This window comes from Vicugna pacos, chromosome 8, assembly GCF_048564905.1.
Source record: "Vicugna pacos chromosome 8, VicPac4, whole genome shotgun sequence".
Lineage (NCBI taxonomy): Eukaryota > Metazoa > Chordata > Mammalia > Artiodactyla > Camelidae > Vicugna > Vicugna pacos.
Window position 1 is genome coordinate 34,213,718 of NC_132994.1, and position 13,412 is coordinate 34,227,129.

The window sequence follows — 13,412 nt, forward strand, 5'->3', positions numbered from 1 at the left end:
TTCCTTTATGGTTTTCTATAAAGACTGACTTAAGTTCTTTGGAGTACTAATTTCTACTCTTTTCAGTAGTGCAGTAACTGTGAATTAGTCACTATTCTCATACATAAAAATGCTGCCTCTAAAAAACAAAATCTATTAATCAAGAATTCCAACAACTGTATTGACCTACAAGTATCACTGTATACATTTCACTCTTGGAAATGTTTTGTTATAAATCATTCAAGAAAAAGTTTATTTTTCAAAGATTTCACTACTTGAGTAGGCCAGATATCCTGAAGGTGCTTTGCCTAATGAAACCCCCGTGCAAGGCATGTAATAAACCTCCTGAACACAAATGAGTAATTGGAAAGGACTATGCTTTTGATATTTACCACAGGTTATCATTATAAGTCAGTGGCTATTTATAAAGTCTGCTATTTAAACATTTCATTTCAACATTTTATTTCTTCAATGAAGAATCCTGACATCTAATCCAAGAAGTAATACTAATGCTGAAATATTTCCTTTCCTCTAAAAATGTTTTGGTAAACCTACTCAACTAAAGTAGGTGTTTGCATCTATCATAAGCAGTAATGGTCTCAACTCTAATTTTCTTAAGAACAAGATGATACACTCATATAAAAGCCAAGTGGAGTCAAATGACTTGATCTGAGCAGAGAATTATGAAGCATTAGAGAGTCTAGATTTGGAGTGGTAGTTCAAAATGGGCTTCCTGAAGGAAGAGATATTTGAGCTGGGCTTAGAGAATTAGTAGAGAGACTTTGGCAAGAAAATTTGGGGATGGTTTGTGAGAGTAAAGACAGAGTTCTAAGCAAAGAAACCAGCATGTGCAAAGGCCCACAGGCAGGGGGGAGAGACTGGGATTGGTGGTTCATTAGGGAAGCTGAATAAAGGAAGTTCACTGGAGTCTAGAGCAGAGGGTATGGAGAGTAATGGATGGAGTTTAGGTAAAATATAAACTTTAAGGAGGGACTCTGTTCAAGAGACTTTGTTCAAGATTCAGTAAGGACTATAAATTTCATTCTTAGGAGTACTGTGGAGTTACCAAAACCTTTAAAGAGTAAAACGATATCAAATCTGCATTTCAGCTAAGGTGTAAAAACATATATTGGAAGAGGCAAACCTAGAGGCAGGAAGATGAGTTAGGAAGCCTGCTGAGGCAACTCTGGCAAGGCAAGAGGGTGGCCTGAAGAACAACAGAAATGAAGCAAAGTGTAGGGATGAAGGTGGATTTGTCTCTCCAACATGATAAGTTTCTTGAGATAGAAAATGATGCCTCTATTCTTGTTTTTGAAATTTAGGAGATAAATCTCAAACGATCTGCTCTCCTGACCAAGTGGCTTACCTAAATCCACTAGACTTAAAACAGTAGTCAATTTATGAAAAAGAATAGGTATATTTTAACATAAAGAATACTAATCGGGCCAAAAGGTGAGATTATACCTTTATCGGCCACATATTAAACCCTGAATTTTCTCATTAACCAAAGGCATTAAAGTACTACTTGTAGATTTATTCATTAGAATAGGAATATTTAATAATTAGTTAAAAAATAATTAGTTAGACACACAGGGCAATGGTTTTAGCCATTAAACCAAAGAACTCCTTTAAGTGTGGAAGTGGGATTTGTCAGATTTAAGCATTCTTAAAAAATGCTCTATTGTCATTTAAAATATTTTATTTGGAATGAATGCTGGTTTATAAGATTACTTCTGCTTACTAATTTTGTCAAGATTTTTCTTCTCTAGCTGGTATCCTCCTTTTTTTATATATAGCTTGTCTGCTAAGCACTTTTTTTCTTTCAATATCATATTTTGGCAATGAGATCTTTTTAGCACTGAACTTCAATTTTATATTGTTCTCTTAGTTGTCCTCCACTGTTTACACTTCTTCAATTTAACTTTTAGAATTACATTACTTATAAAGGAGCAAGAATGTTGACAAGTCTTTGCTCTCTCTCTCTTAGGGTTTCTTCTTTTAGAAATGCAGTTTTAAATTTCTACATAGGGTTTTAGAAACATAGATCATCACTTATATTTTAAACAAGCAGTATTACAAATAGTGGCAGTGGTTTTAAATTAGAAAATCACTTTCCCTTTTTAAGGGCTAAGCATGTTAACTCATGATCAGGTTTTCCAGGCTAATGATAAGACCAGCAACTTACCAACTCCAACATATCAGACATTAAGCACTTGACACTTATAAGGCAAATATAATTCTATTTTACAAATTTGTAAAACAGAAACTCATAAAGTATGGGTAACTTGTCCATGGTTGTAAAAGTAGTAAAATGCAGATTAGAACCCAGGTCTATTTGAATCCAAAGCAACAGAAGTTGGACTGCTTCTTTTCATGAATATATTTTTTTTAAATTTGGTAACTATGTATTGGCCTAAGTTCTTGATTCTGATGGCAAGAAAAGAGGGCAGGAAGAAAGAAAAATTTATCCCCTTGCTTATACTCAAGGTGAGATCTGGCAGAAGGAAGGAAGGAAGGAAGGGAGGAAGGAAGGAAGGAAGAAATGGAATGGAATGGAATGATGGAATGAGTGGTCTTAGTCTTTGAGAGCTTCTCTGCTCTATTTCTGTATCCCTCCCTGTCATTCCTCTCAGTGTCTTTCTAGACCTTTGGTGACTTCATGTTACTCAAAGTTCCCTCACTACATAACTTACCTGAGCCTACCCAACTTCCTACCTGCTCCTCACAATACCACTGTTCCTCTTAGAATAACCAGTAGGTATGAGGAAGAAAATAGGCTTCTTAAACTAACTCACACTTACTGTATGAGAGACTGATACCTCATATTAATTTATCTATTAGTCTGTCTCAATAGAATGTTTGCCTTTTTTGTTCACTGCTGTATTTCCAATGCCTTAGTGTCCAGCACACAGTAGACCCTCAATAAGAATGTACCACATAAGTGAACTCCACAGAGATGTTTCCATTAAACAAAATAAGCTTAACTCTGCTGAAAGCTTAAAAATGAATTTCAGTTCAATACGCAGATTATAAAAGATTTGGTCATCTAGAGAAACATTTTTGGAGGCTTTGGGGTCACTATTTAGGCAGGCAGGTTCTGCTTGGGAGTCACCTTGTCCTTGGTTCCTGCTCTACTGAGCAACTTCTATTTTTCATAGTTTCTTCTCTTCTTCTGCATGGGAACCCCAGATATTTCCAAGCTCCTTTGATTTTTCTGTTCCTGCTATCTTGAACTACCAAGATAGCAGCTATACAGGTTTGGGCAATGGTATATACATGGCTTACTTGTTAAGTCAGGCAGGTACTTACAAGTCAGACACTGCCTGTATATATACCATTGTTTGACAAATTCATGAAATTTTGTAACCCAATTTGGCTTTAAACATCCTCAGGCTTATAGAAAGTGAAATGACAGAAAAGAAAGTGTCTGTTGAGATATCAAAGTCAAATGGAAGAATTCATTCATTACAACTTTTCAGCATTCTTGTTGAGTTAAATAAGAAGGAAGGGGTTTAATTTGGAATAGGATGAGGTTCAGGAAAAAGGTGAGTGCACTGGGAAATTGAGAATTAGGACTTTACCCCATATGTTCTTAGGAGATACTGAAGGTTTTTAAAAAGGAAAAAAAGGAAATGATACTAACTTTAAAAAAATAACGGAAGATATTTAATATATAACATATTCAGGTAGAAAATATTTCTCAGGCTAGGTATACATACTATATTATGTAATTTTTAAAATAGTTTTTTTTTTGAGAGACTGGGTTTCATCTGTACCTAAAGACAAATGTAAACATATTTTTTAAATTCTCAGAGTGCTTCTGTTTGTGGGTACAAGGCAGGAACTGGTTTTAATATGTAAACTATTATTTTAAATCCAAGGAATGTATTAGTCTGGCATAATATAAAAATTAACTTTTTAAAATAGATTAAAATCAAACTAATATCTTCAACTTATCCTTGATGGAATGAATTCTTAAGTCTTTACTTCCTATATAAAACTGAATTTACCCATAGTTTAAATCTTTAGGCTAAATGCATATTAGTCATTAACTTAACCATGTCTGAATTTTGAATGTTTTATTCAAACTAGAGATAATTCTGATTCAAAAAAGCAAAATTATAATGACAGTATTCTAAAATCTTTTAGTCAAGTTATTTTTTGCGTATAACAGCTATCCTGACCTCCCTATCCGTGCCCCCTCACCAGGATCATTACTACCAAGCAGTAAATAGAGTTCTACATTATGTGCTTTTCTTACACAGCTCAAAGAACCCCCGCTCAGTTCCTTTGTGACAGTCTTTAGTTGTGGGTCCTTTAATCCTTTAAATTACCTTCTTTCTTTGCCTCCTTCTGAGATCTCCCGTTTTCCAAGAGGGTATTAGGCTGTAGATCCTTAATCTGGTCACAAAGTACAAAGCCACATCTAAAGACCACTTGTATGCTATTAAGCATTTTAGAAATTAAATGTCATTCACTGAACCTTCTCATCTGTTCTTCTGCACTCCAAAATTCTCACTGCACCTCTGTAGGCCATTTTCCCCTTTGCCCAAAGGGTGTAGGTACATTCCAGGCACTGTAGTTCAACAAACAAAGATATTTATTTTTACTTATCACGGCTATCTTTCTTTTTAGCTAAAAATACTAAAAAAAGAAAAGAAAAGAAAAAAGAAAAAAGAATAACAGAACTTTAAAAATTATGTGTTTTTTTTTTTAACATGAGCTTTTAGTTTGAACAGAATTCAAGATCATTTCTTTGTGGTAACAGAAAATCAGATTTTCCTCATTTTTGGCAAATAATTGAGAAATATTAAAATAAGATTTTATCCTATTACAAGTTGGAGAAGGGAGTATTCTTTTTTAATTTATTATATTTCTAATTTAAAAATATAATTTAAAAAATATTTCTAATTTAAAAAATATATCTAATTTTAAAAATATATACATAGGTTTATGTATGGATGTTACTGCTGTTATTTTACCACTTAAGAGAAATCTTAATAATATATAAACACTCAGCACTCATTCATTCATTATTTATAAATACTTACTGAATGCCAATTATAGGCATTTACTTTCTTAAATCCTATGAACAAGCAAAAATATCTTAATTTGAGGTTGGGCATCTGTTTTATTTACACTTAAACCTCTCACATAAGTCATACAGATTGGCAGGTAGCTTTGTCAAGGAGCATTAAATGGGGATTTATCTACTTTACCATCCAATTCTCCAAAAACAAAAAACAAAAACCCCAAAACAAACAAGCAAAAAACCCAAACCAAAACAAAAACCCAGAAGTATGGAAATCTCTTAATAACCCTTCTAGTTTTAGTCCCTTCAGATTTAAAAAGGAGCAACTGAACTTCATGATTTCTCAAACTTTACCTCAGCTCTAAAGTTCCACTCTCTTAATACAATTCCCAATTTTATCAAGAGTTGTATATGTTAAGCTAACCAGAACCTGGTCTCCTCCTCCACCAGGCTTCTTTGTACATTACCAGTGATTTTAAAATTCTATTTCTTAGGATTCATTCCTAACAAGTACTTTAGAGATACCTTGAAACATTAGATTTGAGCTTTCTTATTCAAGGTAACCTACAAATGTATATAAACATTAAATGCATTGGAAAGCATCAAAATAATAATTTGTTGCCATTAATAATTTAGTTACCAGAGTAAATAAAGCTTCTTCCACCATCTCTGACAGCACGTGTTTGAACATTCTTGTAAATGTGACTAGGAAGTGTATAGTTAGTGTTCCGGCCCTTTAAAAAATCCATGCCTGTCTGCATCTGCTTGAGTAACAGTAGTTACCGGACTGCGTAGGTACTTTGCTGTGTGAATCCAGATTCCAGAAAATAATGTAACTATAATCCGTAATCCCTTAATATCAAATTTGTTTAAAACATAAAATAGCCTCATTGTTCTCACTAATCGGTTTGATAAATAATTTAACTTTACTTACTTGAACTTTAAAGAGATCGTTTATTAATAAAATGCCAGTTTTAGATATTACATTTATATATAAGAATTCTGGTAATATTGTTTGGCTAAAGACCATGCGGACAAAAAAATTAGTAACACATTTGAATATCACTGTTTCATATACACATTACACCTCCTAATCTGCACACTAGAACTCCTAGTTGGTTTGGAGGATCCATGCTATTTTGTAGCTCCCTACATTGTTTACCCAAGGCTTGGATCAAGCTTTAAGGTTCAGAGAATGCTCCTAGGATTCCTGCTGGTTCTGAAAGTGTGCTTGGGAAATCTGGTTTAAAGTTTCATTCCCATCAATGTCAAATAGAGCCTTACAGAAAAGGTTCTTGGAATCACAACGGTTTAATGATGGTCTACTGAATTAGAAAACAAACTTTCCTTCCAATAGAATTTTTATTTAGCCAGTTCTGGATCTGGTCTATAAGGAAAGGATTATTGTCAATTATTCTAGCACTTCTCTAGAAAACATGAATAAACTCAATCTTATCCTTCAGTGACATACATGCCAGTAAGATCAATAATAGCTTTTATCCTAAATCACAAAAAGTTGACCTAATAAATTTTTCAATAATGCACTTTGGAATTGTTTTTATTAACAGTAAAGATATTACTGACATCCAAATAATCCTTTGTGTTTGTAATAGGCACGTCTTTAAATAATGTATTTGCTCTCTACAATTAGAACTTGCTTTATGTCAGAAAATTCAACTTTCAAGTATTCAACCAGATTTTAAAAAATTAAACCACAGTGCTCTAATTTGTGCATTATAAATATACAATTAAAACCTTAAAATCTTAAAATATTGCACACTAAATTTACAAATTGATGGGTTTTTAAAAATCTTAACTTCAAAAGATATCAGAAAGAAAGCAGGTGGATCAGAAGAAAAAGCAAAGCGGAGTCAAAAGCAGCAGGATACAGTTCAAATAGGTCACACTCAACTTTTAACTTTCCCTAAGAAGAAAAAAACAAGCTTAGCAACAGCTTTCAGCCAATCAGAAAGCTGACAAACAGATAAGGACTCAACTGCTCCAGATACCAATGAAGTCCAACTTTCAGTGTTTTTTTGTTTGTTTCATTTTTTGTTTTTAAATCATACAGTATCAGAGCAGAGCACAAGCTGTAAAACAGGATATAGTGTCCTGGGTTAAAAGTAGCATAAAGATAAAATCTCTTCACCAACCCTTTACAAAATACTTCAGATTTTAATAGTATAGTGATAATTTTGTTTTCATCCTTATTGTGCCGGATACTATATAGTTACCTTTAAAATATTCATGTATTTGTAATAAAATACAGAATTTCATGGGAAATTTTATTTCTTGTTTGTGGACAGAAGATAAGGGTCCAAATTGTATAAGAAAAGAATTCTTCTTTTTAAATTCCCAAATACTTAATTTCCAAAATTCATAGGGGTTTGGCAGGTGAGGGGGGAACCTAACAAGGAAATGCTACAGTCCAAATCCAAAACCGTAAAATATAACTAAAAACAACCACATACAAATACAACCTTCAAAACAAGCAAGTAAACAAATTGCACAGTGCCATTCTTTGTAATTTTTTTCTCCCTATTTCTACCACTCAATACATATCCTTTGAGAGAATAAAGTTTTCCTAGGATTTAGAAGGGATTTTCAAAGAGTTACAGATTTCATCATTGTAATGTTAAGTGCAAACCTTAGTATTTGTTCAAACTGACAGAGTATTACTTGCAATAGAGACACAAAAACACTGTGAAATAATAGTTAATAATTTTCTTCATTCTGCTTTTGGCTTGCCAGATTTATAAAAGTGTTCTAAAGCAGTTTCCAACATTTCCTGTAAAAATCTTCAAGAACTACCTTCTGTTTTTTTCTTCAAGTACTGCTTAAATCATTTGCTCATTTTAGTTCCCTAAAAAATACTTTAAGTAGACCAGCTTGACTTGACAGAATCAATTATCTCCTGAACTTTCCATGCATCACAAAACATAGATTTGCTCGTAATACTGTAGGGTGCCGTCAACAATGTATGTATGTATATGTCATCTCAATATTCACTGTATTCTATATACCCCTAGGAAGGTAGGGGATATTTTAAAAATGTTTGGAGACTAGCTCTAGGTTTTATTTATTAGTGATATCTTTACTTCATTCTTTTCCTCTGTCCTCAATTGTCACAGATAACTAAGCTATGCTGAACCAAGAAAAGAGTATTTTTAATAAATCATTTGGGAAAGAGATACTCTACATCAAGTTTGTATTTTCCTTGGGCTCTTAAACCTTAGTAATTTATGACAGTATTCACCCAAATCTTACTGGAAGTTTCATCAATTATGTAACAAATCTATATACCAGGGACTGGATGTGTATGTTTTTGTAAATTCACAAACCTCTATATGTATAGATAAATTGGGCCTATTTATTCAACAATCATTCAATCTATATTAATTAAGCATCTACTATGAGCCAGGAATTTTTTTTTCCTTCCCAGTCTATCTTCCTTGAAACCAATATCCACATCTTCTTCCTTTCTTTACCCTCTTATTATTTCACATAGTGATCCACCTACTATAGTCTTTCTATTGAGAAATGCCTTAAACTACAAAGGCAAAGAGGTATAAAGAGCTTGGAAAGCAGGATTCTGTGTTATGTAAAACATCTGATTATTATTGTAGCAGTTAGGTAACTGAGTGCCAGTTGATGGGGAGCTTCAAAACCAATAACTCAGATTTTTAGTCTAAGATGTGATTCTGGAAGTAAATGGATGCTACACTTCATGGCTGCAGATTTGATAATATTAGAAGAGCTAACACATAGTCTAGTTAGTATGTGTCAGGTATTCTAAACATTTCACATACGTTTTACCTCATTTAAACCTCATAATAACTGTGTAGGTAGATGCTATCTTCATTTTAGAAATGGGAACCTGTGAGGCCAAGAGGTTAAATACTTAACCCAAGGTCATAGCAAGCAAGGGGCTTGAGTAAAGGTTACAACTCAAGCCTGTGACTCCAAAGGCATGTTCTTTCTACTTTACCATTATGTTGCCTGATAGTGTTTTAATTTCCCTTCCACTGTTAACATTCCAGCGACTGTGTGTCCATCAGGCCAAAGGACCATGAACTTTTCATCTCTATCTTCCCCCACACTATTTTCCCTACAATCTCTTTTGTATAACTGACTGCTCACCCCACCCTCTGTGACTACTGGGATTGAAGATTACCTTGAAAAATGTACATTAACTGTCTCATATAGATTTAGTTTAAATTGTTCATTTGATAATAGTCTAAAATTCTTACAGTTTCATGACTACTCTGTAACAGAGATTTAGTGTATGAAGATAATATAGGATACTTTTCTATCCTCTCTGCTTAAGAAAATTTTTTACTACAGAACATTTGCAATAATGTAAGCAGTAAATGGGGGAACTAAAGAAGCAAGAATGGTCCTGAGTTCTACAAGGATTTCCAGAGAACAACTATTTCCAAGGATTATAGAGCTCCATGTCCTAGAAAGATTTTCTTTTCCTAGCCATTCATGACTAAAGACACTATTAGGCACAATGGAAACCATGGTTTAAAACACAATTGTACAAAAAAGGTGGTTTCTGGACAAAATGCATTTGATTCATGGTAACTTTGCTTTTCAGAACGATCCTTATGAGTAGCAGAGATGATTCTGCTTTATTAAATATTTTTCTTGAGTGTGAATTATTGCCTAAATGCTAAAAATACTGAATTTAAAATGTTGCCATTCTTTCTACCTCCTCTCCCCATGAAAACAGTCCTTTCCCCCAATAATAAGCAGATTTGTCTACTCTGTTTTTTCTTAGTAAGGAAGAAAATGTTCGTTATTTTCTTATATAAATTTGTATTCTATTAAAGTCTATTTTGCTGAGCTCCTTCAACCCACATTCAGTCTTTAGATATAGTCAAAGACTGACAGATAATATAAACTCTTAGATATTAAGGTAACCAACATCAGTATGTTGGTCCCCTCTTTCCCCTAGTAAAAATGGCAGGTAAAAATTAATAAAATGATCTTTTAAACACAGCTTTCCCTGACACTTGGGATTAAAGGCATGTGTCTAATTCCTCTGAGTCCTCATTCTTTGGTCCTGCATTAGCATGAGCAAAATCCCTAGCTCTGGAACCCTCAAAATTTGAGCTTTAGTATCTGACAAGAAGTCATGGTTAGGATCCCTTGATCAGAGAATCTGGCTTAAGGAGAGGTATGAAAATAAAAAACAAGAAGAATGGGTTCTGGAGAAGCAAGGATATTAGAAAATGGACTATGAACACCTATAAAGGCCTGAGAAGTGCTCTACATCCGAAGCACTCATGTAAAGGTGTGGATGCTGAGTGATGTGTTCTAATGCACATAGACTATGCTGGGGAAAAACAGGCAGTGGGAGATTTCAGTGTATCAATAAATTAGGCAACTGAAAAATTTTTGTTTTGACTGGAACAGTACAAGATTTATTCAATGGCCAAAGAATGGAGAAGAAGGAACTGAGTTCACAAATCAACTTCTCTTCAAAATATTATTTTCTCGGGTGCCTAAAATGATTTTATCCTTAAGTTTAAGGGCAAGGTAGAAATAAGTGAAATAGAGGAAGAAAAAAATAATCAGGACCTGGGAAATATGTCACAAAGGAAAAATATCTGTCTGAAATTCTCAAGATCCTCAGGTCTTGGAAGGAACCATAAAATCTCTCACATTATGTAATGAATACGAACCTACATTGGAACTGTGGAACAAAATGAAAATGTATTTAGAATTTTACAGTCCACAAATTTCATGCGGAGTGACTTGTGCAATTTCTCACAACAAACTTGTGAGATGGAACTGATTAGTCCTGTATCACCCAAGAAGAAACCTGCCAACCTATAAGTGGCAGAGTCAAATGCAGGTCTGTCTGACTCCAGAACCAGCACTCTTTTCTTTCCACTACTCAACAGTTTAAAATTCAGCTTCTGAGCCAGCTGTCATGGAGCTTACAATCCAGCTGATGATAAAAGACTCAGAAACAATGGGAGGACAACACTAGGCAATGTGTAATTCTGTGTTAAATTACATGCCATAAACTGAAAATATGCAAGAGTAGAGAGTCAGTAAAGGCTTGAAAGATGGGTAGAGAGGAATGGCAAAGGGGAGAGAACAAGCTTGATGAACTCAAGAGACTTTAAGGTGACTATACTTCAATTTAAAAAAGAGAGAGAGAGAGATAGAGAGAGAGAGAGAGAGAGAGAGAGACTGTAAGGTGATTGTCTTGTCCCTGGCAGGGGATGTGAGTTAGTAAGCAGTGGGAAATAAGTCAGGGTCAGTTTTAGGGAGCCTACAAGAGCCAGTGAAGGAGGAGACTGGACAAAGCAAGAGGCAATAATGGAGCCCTAAAATATTTCTGAGCAGTGGCATAAAGTGTACAAGTGTACAAGATGAGCATAGGCAAAGGAAATCTTTGTACATCTAAGGAAGTGGTAGTGAGACTAACTTCTTCCCCTCCTCTTCAGCCTCATGACTTTACCGAACTTCACAGTCCACCCACGGGGATCACTCCTGGACTTGTGTACATGCTCTTCCCTCTGACTACAATTCTGTTCCCTTTAATCCTAACCCACTTCTCACCTTCAATTTGAATTTAGAATTCACTGACCCCTGCTGCCTGGGTTAGATAGCCCTTGGATACTTCCCTTGTTACAGCACTTATCTCTCTGCATTGCAATTCCTGCTGGGCTAGCCAGTCTCCCTTATTAAACCGAAAGCTCCAAGGGTAAGAAATGGTCCATCTTGTCCAGCACTGAATCCCTTGTCTGGCACGTAATGGGTGAATCAGAGGACGTAAGGAGGGTTATAAGATCAGGAAACAGATTTAGGGGTTACTTTCCCTAAGATTATATGAACAGGTAAGAAGACAAATACATATATAGGCATGCTTAAATAAGAAAGAATGTGATTTGGAAGATGGCCTCAATCTCAATGAAAGAAATATTCCAAGCCTTCTTGTTTTTTATCTCCCAAGCTCTTTAGTGAAGGAGAGGGTTGGATCAGGGTCACAGCAAAGGTAAGAAGAAGATATACTTTTTATAACCACTGCTTGAGGATAACAGGCTGTAATTTTTTTTAAATCACATTTTGGCCTTAAAGGGAGCAAAGAATTTAACAACTTTTATCTAGCAACTCTCTACAGGAAGCACAGTGCTTTGTGAGAACCCACACAAGGTATTTCAGAGTATACAAAGATGAAACACAATTCCAGCCCTAAGGAAGCCTTATAACTCAATAAAGAACCACTTATGGTGGAATTATGTTAAAGCTACAAGCAGTGCTATGGATTCAGAGGAGCAGAAGTCAAGGGATCATAAAAAATGATTCAAGCAGCAAAATGAAGTGACTGAGCTTTGATTTTAGAAGACTAGGAGGAGCCTCCATGATGGTCTGAGTTGTGGGGAGAAGCTAAGGGCAGGTATACTTTAAGACAGTGTAATGGTCTAGTTTAGGTGTAATTGGGGTTTAAGCCAGAGTGATGTCAATAGAAATGGAATGCAGGAGCCATATTCTGTAAATTCCAGAAGGCAGAAACTTAAAAATTGATTATGAATTAGAAGAAGAAAGTTTATTTCCCAAGAAGCTTTTTGCTTCTTTCCACTTTACATCTAAACAAATACTATATAAGGCAAAGGTGGTGTTGTCAAAGATGGTTTTGATGAGATGCTTACGGTTGAGATACTGAGGTTATTTTTATTTGTCACTGTTCACTTGTAGACAGATGCCTCCAGCTGTTTTTACTCCATAACGTCCCTCTGCGATTATCTTTAGAGCTTAAAGCAGCAAGATTAAGTGAAAAGAATCTAAACTTTAAAATGAGAAGATCTGGATTCCAACACAGCATGTTATTTTATCTCCTCATGCCTTAGATTTTTCATTTGTAAAATGAGAGTTACTACTTCTTGGTGTCACTGTAAGAACAAAATGTGATAATATGAAAACTGTTAGAAACAAGTAAGTTACTTTATTGACAGTGCCAATATTTTGGCACCTTCATACTACCACATTGCCATCTGGACAGGAAAAATATTCATGATAAATAAGAATGAGCATTTATTTAGTTAGCACTGTCTCTCACAATTGATTCACTGTGTTTCTATGTAGACACCGGATGACAATCAGATAGATTATACTATTAAACATTCATGAAGAAGAAGCAGTAAAGTATAATGACAAAGAGTATTGGCATTTGAGTCCAGCAACCCTGGGTTTCAAGGATAAATTAAATGTCTTTTAGCCTTGATGTCCTCACCTGCATAATGGGAATGATAATACAGGGACTTTAGAGGGTCAGAGGATTAAATGAAATCACACACAGTGACTGTAATAGTAAGTGGTCAGTAAATATTAGCTTTGAGAGCTACACAGTAAGAGCTATAATACACTGAACCAGCAGCCCTGT

The 13,412-nt window shown here is 34.7% G+C and overlaps 1 protein-coding gene across 3 annotated transcripts in view; it reads right to left on the reverse strand.

Moving 5' to 3' along the window:
- The window catches only part of SESN1 (sestrin 1), an 89,002-nt gene that overhangs the window by 22,242 nt on the left and 53,348 nt on the right, over positions 1-13,412 (reverse strand). Inside the window, exon 1 of one of the 3 annotated variants that reach the window (XM_072965721.1) lies at positions 4,314-4,410. The exons of the other annotated variants lie outside the window; for them this stretch is intronic. The gene's annotated coding sequence lies outside the window, so the exon portion shown is untranslated. Of the gene's footprint in view, positions 1-4,313; positions 4,411-13,412 lie in introns of those variants that run through there. 3 annotated transcript variants of the gene reach the window in all.